The sequence below is a fragment of the Sycon ciliatum genome, chromosome 11 (genome assembly GCF_964019385.1).
Source record: "Sycon ciliatum chromosome 11, ocSycCili1.1, whole genome shotgun sequence".
In the NCBI taxonomy this organism is placed as follows: domain Eukaryota; kingdom Metazoa; phylum Porifera; class Calcarea; order Leucosolenida; family Sycettidae; genus Sycon; species Sycon ciliatum.
Window position 1 is genome coordinate 16,257,598 of NC_088653.1, and position 15,886 is coordinate 16,273,483.

The 15,886-nt window shown below is 44.9% G+C and overlaps 1 long non-coding RNA gene across 1 annotated transcript; it reads right to left on the reverse strand.

Moving 5' to 3' along the window:
• Positions 1–1,073: 1,073 nt before the first annotated feature.
• Positions 1,074–15,451, reverse strand: LOC135827281 (uncharacterized). Its single transcript, XR_010555370.1, has 3 exons — positions 15,128–15,451; positions 9,916–9,973; positions 1,074–1,165 (listed from the first exon to the last, which is right to left on the reverse strand). It is a non-coding gene; the product is annotated as an uncharacterized LOC135827281 (long non-coding RNA).
• Positions 15,452–15,886: the final 435 nt, after the last annotated feature.

The window sequence follows — 15,886 nt, forward strand, 5'->3', positions numbered from 1 at the left end:
AGAGAGAGAGAGAGAGAGAGAGAGAGAGAGAGAGAGAGAGAGAGAGAGAGAGAGAGAGAGAGAGGAAGAGATGGGGGGGGGGGGGAGGGGGGCGGTTGAGTGAGGGAGGGTGAGTGAGTGAGTGCCAGATTAGTTCAGGAAACTATGACAACGGACCAATGCCTGTTTTCATACAACTTTCCAGTAGTTGCGGGATTTGAAAAGGGTGATGTCAGAAGAGGAAAAATGTCTGCTAGCGCCAGGACTCAATACATGACTGCATACATACTCATTCTTCCAAGTTGCTTCACGTTATGATCTTGCATTTGAAAGCCCTATTTGAATATTGTGGATAGCTGTTTGTGGCCAGCTGTCCTTGATGGTACGGTACGGGACAGGTACGGGATAGCGCCAGGCATGCCGATGGCACAAACAAACAAACAAACACGGAATTAAAGCTGTGTGGACGCTGGCTTGCGCCAGACGTTACTGAAGTAATGTCTTTTGCATAGCTATGGGAATAATATACTTCCAGACATTGGCCCCACCTCGGCAGGCCGATAAAACTTTCAAAAGGCACAAAAAGTCGAATTGAATTCTGCGACGGGTGATAGAATCAGCTACTTTGATAACCTGCACCATCTAAAGTGGCTCTTCGATAATGTCGATGACACCGCGTTGCCTCCTGCTATGAGTAAAATGGATTCAAGTAATTTTAATCTGTATCGCTATGACGATTGAATAGAAAAAGTCTCAAGATCATGACTCGATAATAAGCTTGCCCAAGGGCCTAGTCACTAGGTTTGACAACTCTTGGAGGTTGTCCGATTGCTTTCCATTATATCAACTTATTTCTCTTTATTCTCATGGTAGCCAGTGGCCAATGAGAGATAATTGTGTGAGAGAGGAGAAATAGTGAGGAATAGTTGTTGTTGATGTTGTTGCTGTAACAGTGCTGTTGCTGTAGCAGTGCTGTTGCTGTAGCTGATAATAAATATCTGGTGTGTGTAATGGCAACTGGACGTAGCTAGATAACTGCAGGGAATGGAATCAGCATAGGAATGCTATGCAAAATGTACCAAAAAGTTCATGACTCACTTGAACTATCCGCTTGAACAGGTGGCACGAATGATTGAGACAAAACGCTCAGCGCTGCCACAACGCAGAGAGTCACAAAGCCTCTCATCTGCAACCACAGGAAGAGTTTGGTACATATCGTCATAATCCACACGTTATGGGTAAAGCCTAGTTCACATTCTACGCAACGCTGAGGGTACGGGACGTAACGGTCTGTGGACGGCTAGGGTAATTTGTAAGGGTTGGTTCACATATCACCGGGAAGCACCAGGAGCCATCGACGGTGGGCCTCTTGCAACCACTCCCAGCGTATTGCGATTATGTGAACCAGTGGAGTCGTAATATAATCACACTCTACATACAGGTCTTCCCTCATTATAACGTGTCCGGTTAGTGCATACACCCCGTTAGTAAATAGCAATCTGAAAACCCCTGGCGAAACGTGGTCTATACAACTGTTGACAGATCCGGTTACTAGGGGTCAAACGGGTGTACCAGCTTAATCTCAAGTACCGTTTGCAAAAGGGTACCCGTTTGTAAAATAAAAAAATAAATAAAATAAATAAATAAAAAAATAAAAAAAGCTGCCACCTCGTTCGAGGTGGCAGCTGAGTTACTATAAAGTTACGATGGTTCTCCGACATCGAACCTGCCACAGTGCTTGAAGATGAACTGGTGTCACCAGGCTGAGTGACCAGTCGGAGTGTCACACACGGTGATGTCCGTAGGTGGTAGCTATGATACTCATGGTTGTAGTTTGTTCCTTCAATCGATGAGCTTAGGCTGTGTTTACACGACAACGCTGGGGGCGAAAACGCAACGAAATCCTTTCGGATCCATGGTTCATTTACACGGTACGCGGAGCAAAACGTAAAGTTGTACACCAAAACGGAAGAAAACCAAAACGCTGGCCAAGGTGGAAGAATTTGAAAACGGAAATGTTCTGCCGGATAAATTTGGTGTGTAAACAGTCGAAACGGTGTGCTGGCCTCGTTTTCCGTCACGTTTGTTTCGTTTTCGGCCGTTTACACGGATCCAACAATCCAAAAAAATGTTTTTACAATATTCGTCATGTGACGTGTGTTGTCGTGTGCCTGTTTTCAACCATTACTTGAGTTCGATCGGTGCTTCCACGGCAACACTTGGCACATGGCGAACTTTGGCGGATCCTATGCTCTCGTGAAGACACTTGAAAACGATACAAACAGAGACCACCTCGGATCGGCTTTGATCGTGTAAACGTACGGAAACGAAAAAAGAAATGCGGGGCTGAAAACGGAAAACTGGTCGTGTGTTGTCGTGTAAACGCAGCCTTAGTTGAAAAGTAGTTCGAAATATTGCATGCAAGATTACGGATTTGTGAAGATTCGTTTCACGAGTTCAACGAGCTGGCACTGGCAGCTAGCTGGCCAGCAGCACATCAGCTGTGTCAGGCACTCCAGCTAGCTATGGGGTGCGAACATCTTCTGAATGCGAAGAATGTCAGTTCTCTGCAAACATAGCAAATAGGATTGCGCGCGATCACGGAACGTTTGCTTAACTATTCTGTCCTCGCATGGCTTGAATCGCACCAATCTGCAACGGTTGATTTGCGTTCATGTATCAAAAACTCAAAATACGTGACTGTACATGTAGCACTAGGACCATGTACGATTGTAACTGCCTGCCATTCATTTGGAACTTCATTGCCATAAAGTTATTATGGAACGCAAATCAATTGTGAATCATAATGTGGCATCAAAATACAACCTGATAATATACTAATTTAAATCATGATTTTATGTGAGAAAAGCGCAAAAAATTAATGTGGCTGCTAAAGGGCACCCGTTAACCCGCCCGTTGAGAAAATTACCCGTTCCTTAGTTAAAGGTTTTTTTTTATTTTTTTTTATTGGGAACACAGCCCTACAAAGAGACATGTGGAGACAAACACAAGACAAGACACAGGGGATGTAGGGACGACGTGCCGATGTACAGGGAGCAACTCGACCGACCAGGGGTCTCGGCGTTAGCGTTGCAACCTGGCATCGAAAAAAAAGGGGGGGTTGCATGGTACACCCGTTTGACCCCTACCGGCGGTTACAACGTAATTCGTTAGTACATCTACTTCGTTATAACAACCCTTGGCCCAGGTCCCTGGACTGGAATAATGACATCATGAGTAGGGGAAGTGTGGACGTGGTACACAGCGTCGATGGAATGACGCAAGTCTGACCCAAACAATGACGTACATCACGGAATACGCCGCCCCACAACCCCAGCCCAGTTGCGCACGCTGGGGTTAATGTACTCTTGATTTTAGGGGTAGTTCAGGAGCGTGACAGACGAACTATTCTATCACTTCCTGGGACTATTATTGGAATGCCACAACTTTCAGGGCTAATCTGTTGGTCTTCATGAAAAACTGGTATTGTGAACTTGGTACAGCTTCTTTCAAGGAGAAATCATTAAAAAGAAGTCTCGAAAAAGAAATTAGGACCGAAAGTCGCCCTGTCAAATGTTCTCAGGACGAGGTCTTGTGACAGGGGCTACGTCTTCAGCAATGCACAGTATGCCACCAGCACTACCACTACATATACCATTGTCTTCTAGTGACATTCTGTTATGCATGTACATCACAAGAAGGTTGGAAAGATTATAATTATTCCCGTAGCTATGCAGAAGACGTTACTTCAGTAACGTCTGGCGCTAGCCAGTGTCCACACAGCTTTAATTATTTTGGTATTTGTGTGTCTGTTTGTTTGTTTTTTTGTGTCACGCCTGGCGCTATCCGTATCTGACGGCAAAAAAGCATAGGATGTTATAAATTTTTCAATTCTCCTATTTTTTTTTTCAGGCATATCCTGGGATTCGAACCCGCACTATCGCCCTACATGCATTCCCCCATACACTTCGCATTCATACCCATTCTTCCAAATTGCTTCACGTTATTATCTTGCGTTTGAAAGCCCTTTTTGAATATTGCGGGCAGCTGTTACCTGTATGTGGCCAGCTGTGTTTGATGGTACGGTACGGTACGGGAGACGGTGTCGTATTACCCTCGATCGTACCTGTCCCGTACCTATCCCCTACCGTACCGTGCCATCAAAGACGGTTGGCCACAATGCATATTCAAATAGGGCTTTCAAATGCAAGATCACAATGTGAAACAACTTGGAAGAATTAGTATGTATGCGAAGTGTATCGGGGGATGCATGCAGGGCGCGATAGTGCGGGTTCGAATCCCAGGTTATGTCTTAAAAAAAGGATTTTTTAAAGAATTTATAACATCTCTATGCTTTTTTTTGTCTAGGTCATCAAGGCAAAAAAGCATAGCGTAGGGCCCTGAGCTTCCAAGCTCTCTCGTTCCAGTTTCAGCCCAGATATAACACACACGCGCACGCACGCATTCACGCACATACACACACACAATACAATACAATATTATAGCAATAAAAACTGCTTAATGGCAGTTTTCTAAAAAAAGTTATTGTGTTCTAGTCCATGGACCCCGTCTAAAAAGTAAGAAATTAACGAAATGTGATAGCTGAAAATTAAAATTTCACACAAAACCTCACAATAATCACAACACTTGAAATGCTGCTTTCAACCAGGGAGTAGTACAATACTACTCCCTGCTTTCAACACTAAACTTGTACTGCACCAACAATTGGCAACATGCATGCATAGGAAAGAGGATCGCGAGGGGAAAAGGTCTTCTGCATGTAGCTTTTCATTCTGTGTGTGATTATTGTGAGGTTTTGTGTGAAATTTTAATTTTCAGCTATCACATTTCGTTAATTTCTTACTTTTTAGACGGGGTCCATGGACTAGAACACAATAACTTTTTTTAGAAAACTGCCATTAAGCAGTTTTTATTGCTATAATTTCTTTTGTTTTTTCTGTCACCAATCAATGGAATGCCCTATATCAATATGTAAATGATGGCCTTCACATCATATCAATACCATATTATACGCATTGATGTGCAAGCCTTTTCTTGCAGAAAATGGCACTAGCATAATGCATGTTCTTCTGCGGGGAAACATGTGAGCAGTGGTGGTGATACTTTTTTATACGGAGGTCATTCTGTGCATGTTGCTGTTGCAGAATTTCATGACTCTGTAATAAAATTGTCTTGCCTTTCAGATATTTCAGATTACTCCACCCTCAATCAGATTTATTTGAGAAATGTAGCCATGCGGCAGGTGCGTGTCGCAGATGTTTTTGTTGATTCTGTGTTTATAATGGTTTATAGTCATGGGTTATCGTGATAAGGTCATCCAGCATCATATTGAAACTGAAATCGTAATCCTGTTGATGTCGAAACAACTTTTGGAAGTAGTTCAATGACTTCAAACTGTTAGTCCACGATTGTCTAAAACAACACAGCAGGAACAATAAACATGTATTAAAATGTAAACGAATACATTGCCGAGTCCAAAACCTCGTTTCAACAACTACACTGATCCTGAGGAGAAAAGGGGCAAGGCTATGGTTGGAGGTACTGAGAGATAAACAAGGCACTCCGCAATAATAAAATCTTACACATCTTTTGGTGAGTATGAATGATATCCAGTCGAACCTCTTTAGGACGAACACCAAGGGACCGATGGTATTTATTCTGTGAGCTTAACCTATTTTATAACCAGAGAATACAATTATATCTCCAATAGACATACGAATAGATTTCTTCTACAGCGAAAGATTCTAAGCCACACCGACTCATTGACTCGTCTCGTATGAAACAATTGAGTCACAAGAGAGATTCTGCAAAACGAAAATGCGTACAAACTTTCGTTCTACATCATGAAGTGCGAAACTTCGCACCTTTGGACGCGAAACTTGCAGGGAACGCGAAATGAACTGTCGTAGGAAATTTCGTGAGATCGGGTTATGGCGTAAGTGCAATTGGCCCGCGCAAACTACGAAAATGTGCAGAACGCAAAGTTCGTGCAAAAATTCGCACACACTTTCGCAAGGACTGTCGCGAAACTTCGTTCGAATTTTCGTTTTGCAGAACCTCTCTACTGTACCTTTCTTTAGCAACATGACGGCAACTGAAACAGCAACAGAGAAAGTACGATACATGTACTCCACATTTTTACAGGTACTACAAACAGATTGCAGGTCGTAATTCTTGCTTTGGCGGCACGAAACTTTATTTGAGGCAGTGCAATCTCGGCGGTACTCACAAATCAAACAGCCCAGACTTGAGTAAACAAATCCAATCATACATGTACGAGTTTTTCACGAGACGCGACTGCACCCATTGGCTTGTTTCGTATGAAACAAACAAGTTACTGAACCTCTCCACAATAGAGATTCCCCTGATATGCGAATTTATTTTGCAAGCTCGGTCAATTGGTACTTGAACCTTTCCCTCCAGATTGGGAACTGCCAACGATAGTATGCCACTGACCAGTGCCTTACTTGTAACGTACCAATGTACAATGAATATGAGTATTTCGACAACACATCTAACATAAGCCTTACCGTCAAGAAGTTGAACTCGCGTTCTTCGCACACTGTAGACAAGGGCAAAGAGATAAAATGGATCTAAATCCGAATAAAATCAGCACACGTTTCCGAAAATGAAAGGTGAACATAAGCAAATGAATCGAAGGAAACCGGTCAACTTAGAGATCACCTGTCATCGAGTATTCCGTAAAAGGAGGCCTCGCAGCTCGGCAGCAGAAAAGCAAAATTTAGAAAAGAGATCCTGTCAACTTTTCCATTATTTATTGCATTCCGCCCCAAAATCAACACACTTTTCCTGAATGAAAGAGTCAACACAAGCAAATGAATCAAAGGCAACTGGTCAACTCACCTGTGGCTGTCATTGAGTAATATTCCGCGAAAGGAGGTCTCAGCAGCGCCGAAACGAAATAAGCCAGGCCATGAGACGAAATATCCGAAACAGCTCATGCAAGAAGCAGTTCCAAAGAAGGAAGTATTCCTCGCGCATGCACATCCGAACACGGATCCGCGGACTGAACACAATAATGTCTGCCGTGCACGTGCACAGCACACGGCTACCACCCGCTGGTAGATCTAATACCGAGCACCTTACGTAGAGACTTACGTAGCCTAAGTGAAATACCGAGCACCTTACGTAGAAACTTACGTAGCATAGCGATGTCGTTTTTTCTGCCATGTGAACACAATAATAGAAAAGCTGACAGGATCGCTTTTCTAAACCAGGGTTCTAGCCAAAGGCGCAGCGCTCCCCTACTGTGTTTGCGCGCCCCCTGTGAAAAATTGCCGCCCCCCTACTCATTTTCCGATCTTCGTGTTTTTCATGCGTAGATTTATTTCTTATATATTTGATGGACCCAGCAGCAGGCCTGTCCCTATAACGGGTCGGTTTGGGTGTTCTCCCTATAGCGGGTCGGTTTGAGTCGCATATATGGACAGCTCAGAGTGCAGTGCAAGAGGTGCATATCGTATGCCTCATAGACACAAAAATATAATAGCTAGCTCAGAGTACACAGCGTCATGTACACTCTGTGCTTCAAATAAGCAAAAAAGCAGATGTAGAAGGTCAACTAAATAAAGGAGACCTGAAGATCAGAGGATCAACTAAAGGTTATGGTTACGCAATGCATATCAGAATATTCCCGTAATCTAAGCAATAAAATGCCGTTGCGCTGCACGTGCAGTGCAGAATCTACACATGTACAGAGTAAACACGCATGCGTGTATTTAGGAAGGAGATCAAACACCTACTGTTTCGAAACAAGGAGTTACTTCGTTTGGTTTCTGGAAGTCGTGGAAGTTGACCGTCCTTCTCGGTCTCGTGCCTCGATGGATGCCTGGGTTGGTGCGTTCCTGACATGACTACCAGCAAAGGAGCCGACTGGCGAGTCGTCGGTGTCGACAATGTCGTACAAGCGGAAGAAATTCTCTCGACGCAAAGCAGCTACGCTCCCCCTATGCCACTGCGTCATCAGTGCCGCTGTGCCGGCTGCTCCGCCTAGGTTTACAGCTTTCTTGTAGTATACAACGTCTCCTACAGCATGCTCAGATGGAAATTCCTCTGGCGTCCATGCGAGCTCGAGCGGGTATGCTGCTCCTGTCTCTGGTGCTGTCGGCTGTGGCTCCTGCTGGCCTAAAGGAACGTCCTCATCGTCGACCTCATCATCGTCATTTGCTTCATCGGCCAAGTTCAGGTTTCCCTGACACTGGAGAAAGTCCTTCTCGTCTGTGGTCAGATTACAGCGCTCCTGCTCGCGAAACAAGGAAAAGTTTGGCCTCTGGAAATACATCTCGTACGGAGTTTTCCCGTGTAGGCTTCTGTGGACGCGGTTGTTGTAGCTGTAGTAAAACAGCGGCAGACGATCAGGCCAATTTTTATCTTCCAGGAGGTCACGTCTTAGGAATTGCGCCAGTGTCTGGTTGAAGCGCTCTACCCGGCCTTGACTTTGTGGGTGATACGGTCGGCCGTTGATCTTCTGTGCCCACATCTCGTCCATGAGTGCCGACAAATCACCATTGTTGAATTCTTTCCCGTTGTCTGTTTGGAGAATTCTTGGAGGTCCGTACAAGTACATCGCAGAAAGGATCACGCGGCACACTTCCTTCGCAGTTTTGGCTCTGATGGCACCACCCATCGCGAATCGGCTGTGAAAGTCCACAATATTACAGACGTATTGGAAGCCTCGACTCGCTGGGAGCTTTTTCAAGTCCATTTGCCAGCGACTGTTCGGGTAAGTGGCCTTTATTGTTCTTCGTACCAACGTTGTCTTGGGCAAAGGATTCTGTCGGGCAAAGTGCTCACATTCGAGTGTTTGGCGCAGCAGTTGCAGGACTGTCTCTCGGATGATAGGATAATACGAACACCGTAAGGATTCGTATATCGTCTCGGGTCCCCGATGATCAATACTATGTTCTTCTGCAATCTTGCTGATCAATTCCTCCCTTGAGATGCATTTCCTGTGCGCAACGTTTAGCTCGTTTGACTTGTAATAGAGTGCGCCATCCTCGTAGAAGAATCTCTCAATAATTTTCTTGACACGTTGTTCATTAAGACTTCCATAGTTTCCATCTTCTACCAGCTGTTTCATTAGCCTCGCTGCTCCCCATGCTTTGTTCAGAGCTCTTGCCTTGCAAACTAGTATACACTCATCTAGGCCTGCCCAAAACGTTTCTGCATTTCGATCTTTTGTCTTTGATTTTACCCTGCTCGTTTTCCCTACTGCAATTCCACTGCCCTCCGCCTCCATCATGCTCTCCCCCTATTCTTCCATATCCATCTTCGCTTCAGTATAATACATTAATAGTAATAGTAGTCTTGGTATAACCCATCCCTCATCTCTTTCACAAGATCAATAGTTCCTTCCGTTGCCTGTTTTCGTGTGAGTGCGAAATTGAGTCCCGGGGTCATGGAGTCAATGAGGATTTCCTGCTTCTTCCATTTCCGTTATACAAGGTCATGGACCCCTTGCACTCAGAGGACCCAGTCAAGACGTCATGTGTGCACTTGCATTACTTCCTTTTTTGGTCAAACCCGCCCTGCTATAGGGAGCCGACCCGACCTGTTATAGGGACCCACATATTTATTCAACATCTTATGGCTTCCAATGGCAGCCAAAAGGGAAGATGATGGTTCATAAAGGCACATTTGTCTGGGGTGAAGGCAGGGATTCGCCCCATACGTTGCATTTGGCGTGGCAAGACAATATTGTCTCGTTCGTAGCCACCCAGGAGAATGAAAGAAAAGTCAGGAGAAGTCTGAGAAAGAGAAGAAAAATGTGTGACCATAATAGAACCCGTAACCTCTCGATTGGAAATCGCTGCACACACCACTGCACCATATGGGACACACACACACACACACACACACACACACACATACACACACACACACAATGAAACTTACATTGGTAAACCGTTAGTACCCCTCGCTGCCCAGAGTGGCTCAAGGGTTAAACTCTCCTCTTCAGCACACAGGGAAATTCAATAATAATCATGAAGAAGCAAACTAATTTACTTATCTACTAGCACTGACTTGATCAATCACTCTTCGAAGAGAAGTGAACGCAGTGAACATATGAATCACGCTACTACACTCAACTTATACCGTATGTGTCTCGCTTTTCCGCAAGCTCCTGGTTTTGGGTATGCCACGCATGAAGTGAACAACATGCGTACTGTTGATGCGGACAAGAGTATACGGGGCTGCGCAGGTATGCAGTGTGTATTCGTACTCCTGATGTGAAACTGTTTTGAACTACCCAGGTCGAAAATTCACAAAGCTGAAAACAACCGGGCTAGCTTCGGAGGTATGGGGAAATATTTTAAATAAACGCCACTGACACCACGTGCAAACCCAGTGCAATCGTATCATTTGCATTTCCAAGGATATTTGTTCCGTCGATTACGATAAACTTTGGACCCACACACGTACGCCTAGTTCACATTCGATGCTGTTTGCGTTATGCAGAGCTCACTGACTTGTCAGTTTGAGCACTCTGGCAAGGTACGTTCGGGCCTGATTGGAAATTTTTATTTCCATTGCTATCAGGTTCGGCCTCATTTCCTCTGTGCTGCGCTGACGAGTCCACAAAGGACGAAACAGTTCTGTCCGCAGATTGAGTATTTCGCTCCTGCTCTTGTAGCAGTTGAGCACTCTTGCGTGGGGTAGTGCCTTTGCTGTTTGCGCTATGCAGAGCTCACTGACTTGTCAGTTTGAGCACTCTGGCAAGGTACGTTCGGGCCTAATTGGAAATTTTTTATACTCAATGGTGCATATATTTATATAAAAAATTGGTGCCATCAGCCTCTTCATATTTGTGCAGCTGCACTGTTGAGCTTCCGATGTAAAAAAAAAACAAATAAAATAAATGAGAGAGCTTGGAAGCTCAGGGCCCTATACTACGCTATGCTTTTTTGCCTTGATGACCTAAACCAAAAAAAGCATAGGGATGTTTTTTTCAGACATAACCTGGGATTCGAACCCGCACTATCGCCCTGCAAGCATCCCCCAATACACTTCGCATACATACTAATTCTTCTAAGTTGCTTCACGTTATGATCTTGCATTTCAAAGCCCTATTTGAATATTGTAGCCAGCCGTCTTTGATGGTACGGTACGGGACAGGTACGGGCGAGGGTAATACGACACCGTCTACCGCCTTGATGAACTAGGCAAAAAAAGCATGAGGATGTTATAAATTTTTCAATTCTCCTATTTTCCAAGGCATAACCTGGGATTCGAACCCGCACACATGCATTCCCCAATACACTTCGCATTCATACTCATTCTTCCAAGTTGCTTCACGTTATGATCTTGCATTTGAAAGCCCTATTTGAATATTGTGGCCAGCTGTTTGTGGTCAGCTTTGTTTGATGGTACGGTACGGTACGGGACAGATACGGGATAGCGCCAGGCGTGACACAAACACACAAACAAATACCAAATTAAAGCTGCGTGGACCCTGGCTAGCGCCAGACGTTACTGAAGTAACGTCTTCTGCATAGCTACGGGAATAAATAAATATTCCCACACACCCCTCGTAAACTGTTCTTCCTGTCCAATGGCACCTACCGTGTTGTATGCTCTGTTGCTAGCGGAATGCAGTCGACTCCACTTATAACAAACTTGCATAATCATAGCGAACTCAGATGGTGAGCCAAGGAAAAAAAACTGCAATATGGAAATTGTGGGCACGCGTTATGCGATCGAGTCCACCAACTAAGCCAAATTTTGCAACAGTCAGACGTGCACAATCTAGCACAAAACTGACAAGGAGTACTGAGACATTCCACTTTCCAATGTTGGAAGGCCGTTGGTTAGCGCTATCGAGCAGTGGTCAAGCTGACGGATACATGCTCGAATGTCTCAGTACTCCTTGTCAGTTTCGAGCTACAATTGTAGATTGTGCACGTCTGACTGTTCAAAATCTGGTTTAGTTAGTGCACTCAAACTTGTGCCCACAATTTCCATAATCAGTCCGTGCGCCAAGGCCCTTGAGAGACCGATTTTCATTTTCTCGCGGGAATCGTAGCCTCCAAGGCGCCGCACCTGCGGGCTTGTTTTCTGTTGATTTCGCCTATCTCCGAATGGTGAATATTTCAATGAACTTTGCTGCTTAGAGCCCTTCTAGTCTCGTCAGGAGACCTTTCCTACACTGGAGAGATGGCTCGGAGTGATGTAGACACCTATGGCCGTACCCTGGAAAATTATTTTGGAGCTTGCAGTTCGTGAGCAGCCACCAAGGACGAATGTCTCACTTTTGTAATTGCTGAAACGAGGAATATGGTCACCAATTTCACACCAGGTAAGGCATTTACCCATCGCGGACACTAAAGCCGCTTTGTGGGGTGATAGAACAAAGCTTTATCTTTCGAATGCACGAGAAATTAGAGTGATACCGATGTGCCCCACAATTGCACCCGAAATAAACCACGCACAGGCAATATTGTGATTTTATGAGAAGAGACAATTGAGCATGCTCTAAATCATCATGGCCTGTTGTGTTACTTTTCAAACACCACTCCGAGTGAGCATCTACCAATCCTTTATCAATTTTACAGGGACATTTGAGCTTAGGGGATAGAGGTGGGATATTTCACCAGCTGAAGTACTACATTTTTTCTAAATTTGTTGACTACTAGGTTGCATAGTGTAAATATGTCAGCATTATGTGCATTATTGTGGTGAAATTCTGAGCATCTTATTATTGTAGGCACAACAGCACTGGTGCATGCCCTCTCCTAGATCCTGCTCTCTGACTTTTTTCTTGCATTGCACGACTCAAATTCGTCGAATGAAATGAAGGAGTAAATTTGTTGCTGCCAATTAACTGCATCAGTTCTGTTTTCCTCTGCTGTTCTTCTTTCAGCGTGGTGACTTCTGATCCATGAGGCGATGGCATGAAGTCAATAGTTTGCAGTATGTGCAATATGCGGCAGTCTCTCTGTCAATGGACCTGTGACAGCTGAAGCCCAGATGTTGCAGTTTGATGTCTATGGCCAGCAACAATCTAATGTTGTTGCACCTTTCCTTCCACACACAGCAATGCGGAATATGTCATGGACAGACATCGCTAAACTGCCTCTTTTGAAGAAGCATCGCAATTCTTGTCTGCCAATAAACAACAGACTAGCCAGCTAGAATTACAATTTGGAGGTCGGAGACGCGATCCCGTGAACGTATTGCGCCAACTGCAATGAAGAAGGCCTTAGTGATCTGGATTTATTACCATTCTCGTGTGGATAACTATGGCGTTGTGATCCAAGTCATGCAGACTATAAAATGCCTTAGACGTGAGATAGTGAAGGTACTGCCGACAGCAAGCCAACAGTGGATATGAACCACGCCGCCAGCATCATTCTGCACACCAGGAGAATCCAATACATATAGCTGCCAACTCTGATGGTATAGACCCGATAACTTGTTTTCTTACTCTAAGATTGGTATACAATTATACATGTACTAGTGCAATCTCTATCCGTATGCGTAATGCACTGTATTTGTTTCCGGTGACTGGAGGTAGTTTATCATAGCACTGTTTTATGTCCTGGTTTTGTTGAAGATGAACATTATCCAGTTAACTTGCTAGGTACCGTATCAGTCAGCTCTTTCAGCATTTGGCTTTGTGTCAGGGGTGGTTGTCGGTGTCGCGGGTCATTCCACAGTCCGCAAAGTTGACGTTCTCGGCACCGGAGCGACCCAGTAGGCAATTGATCACCGATAAATATACTGTCATTGGTATCACGGTGCACCACAATGGCATATGGTGTGAATATCATTATGTTGTTCTGCAGAGAGTCCTTGTCGTGTAGCTTGCGAAAGTTATTGCATACGGTCATTACGTGCATAATGCATAGTACTGTCTGTACACTCAAGTTTCAAGTCCAGTCCATTTTTTGGAAATATGGGCTGGACACTAACGGGGGCCTGGTGACGTGTTCATAGGGCTGAGTTATGTCAAATGGTGCCATTGGCTGGGAGTGAAAGCCTTGCCCCACGCCTGCACCCTAAAAAATGTTTCGAAAATACTCAAATTCGACGACGGCTGAGAATCTAGGAAGATGCCGGACCACAGCGAAACAAGTCATCTGGCTGAAAAACGGAATACACCATTGCGTTGCCACGGCTAAGCGCAATTTTTAGGCTCACCACACAGGTAGCGAAATGCCAAAACAAACGAGCCATAGACACAAAACCATTTTCCAAAAGTGTCCACCATTGAGAATGCGACTCAAAAAGTACCCGCAAACTGCCCAGTGCGGAAAATGAAAAGTCAACTTTTAGACGACTTTTTTGAATCTGGCGCACGGACTGTAATATTATTACAAATTATAGCGAATTTCACGATACAGTTGACTCCTGCTGTAACGAACACCATTGTGCAGGAGAATTAGTTCTTTATAGCCAAAGTTTGTTATAACAGAAATGAACTTACACTGTGGGTTCGAACTGGGACATGGACACCCGTTCGCTATATAACAAAAATCGCCGTATGGGAGTTCGTTATAAGTGGAGTCGACTGTACTAGCAAACCGTTGCCGATGTCCCAGTTTGGAACGCTTTTCTGTTATCAAACCTTTATTATAAAATATTTCTTAATGTGCGCAAGCTCCACTGCAGCCACTTCATTTCAAAAATGGAAAACATTACACACACACACACACACACACACACACACACACACACACACACACACACACACACACACACCATCTTCAATCCAAGTGGTCTCTTCGCTGCAAATTACAATACTTCTCGATTGAAGATGGTGTGTGTGTAAGGTTTTCCACTTGATTATAAAAATAGTGAACTAATTCTCCTGCACAAACATGGTGTTCCTTATTATCAGGATTCGACTGCATGCAGCTGAAACAGCCAGATACAACGTCGCAAAGAGCTACAGGTTCATCCTCCCATGATACTGAACTGATTGAGCGTAGGGTAACGAAGGGTCCTGTGGCCGGCCAGAGGCCGTATCACATTTCAGGAGCTGGCTCCGGGCCTGGCCCGTCACCATCTGCATGCCATGCAGCCAAAATTGGACAAACCGTACAAACGAAGACCCACAAAGCCATCCCCGGTCGAACCGCGAACTTCCACTAAGGACGTTCCTTACCTAAGGCAAGCTCGTCACGCCAGCAGCAGGGCACGCACGGTCCGCCGGCAGAAGCAACGCGCCACCTTTCCGCCCGACAGCACCTCTATGGTACCTTTCCTCTCCGTCTGCTCCGGCCAATCTTGACAAACTATTGCACAAACTTCTAGTAGTCTCTGCTTTTTGCTGTCTCAAAAGGCACCACACTGGTGCAGCAGTTCATGAGTTCCACGGACAAAACTAACTCGGCCAGTATCGGCATCGGTGCATGTTTTGTGTTCACCTCCAGAATCCCGTTGAACTGATCAGTTCCGTTTGGGGAATGATGAGAGTCTCGCTGCCAAATATGTCGACAGTGCTCATCTCAGCTCCGAGCAGCGAAGTCGACACCACCGCGGACCTGCGGAGACAGCGTGGTTCGTACTCGCGTACAAGTATACAAATGTGCCGATCGAAGCATGAAGCAGCACATGCGCGCGCAGGCATGCTTTCTCGCAGATCTACGAGAGCAAGACCCAACAACAAGAAAAGGGCGATCGCGAGGGGAGCCGGGAGGTCGAGGTCCAGGACTCCAGGTGCTAAACAGCATGTTGGAGACTACGAATGAGACTACTAATATCTACACAGCATCGTACATAATCATTAGTAATGATTATGTACTACAGTACGATGCTGAGTAGATCTACGCACCACGTGCGGCACCATGTCACGCATGTGCAAGCAAACTGCCGTATTACTATTATGAATTTTTTAAATATGAAGAAAGGAAAAGGAAATATA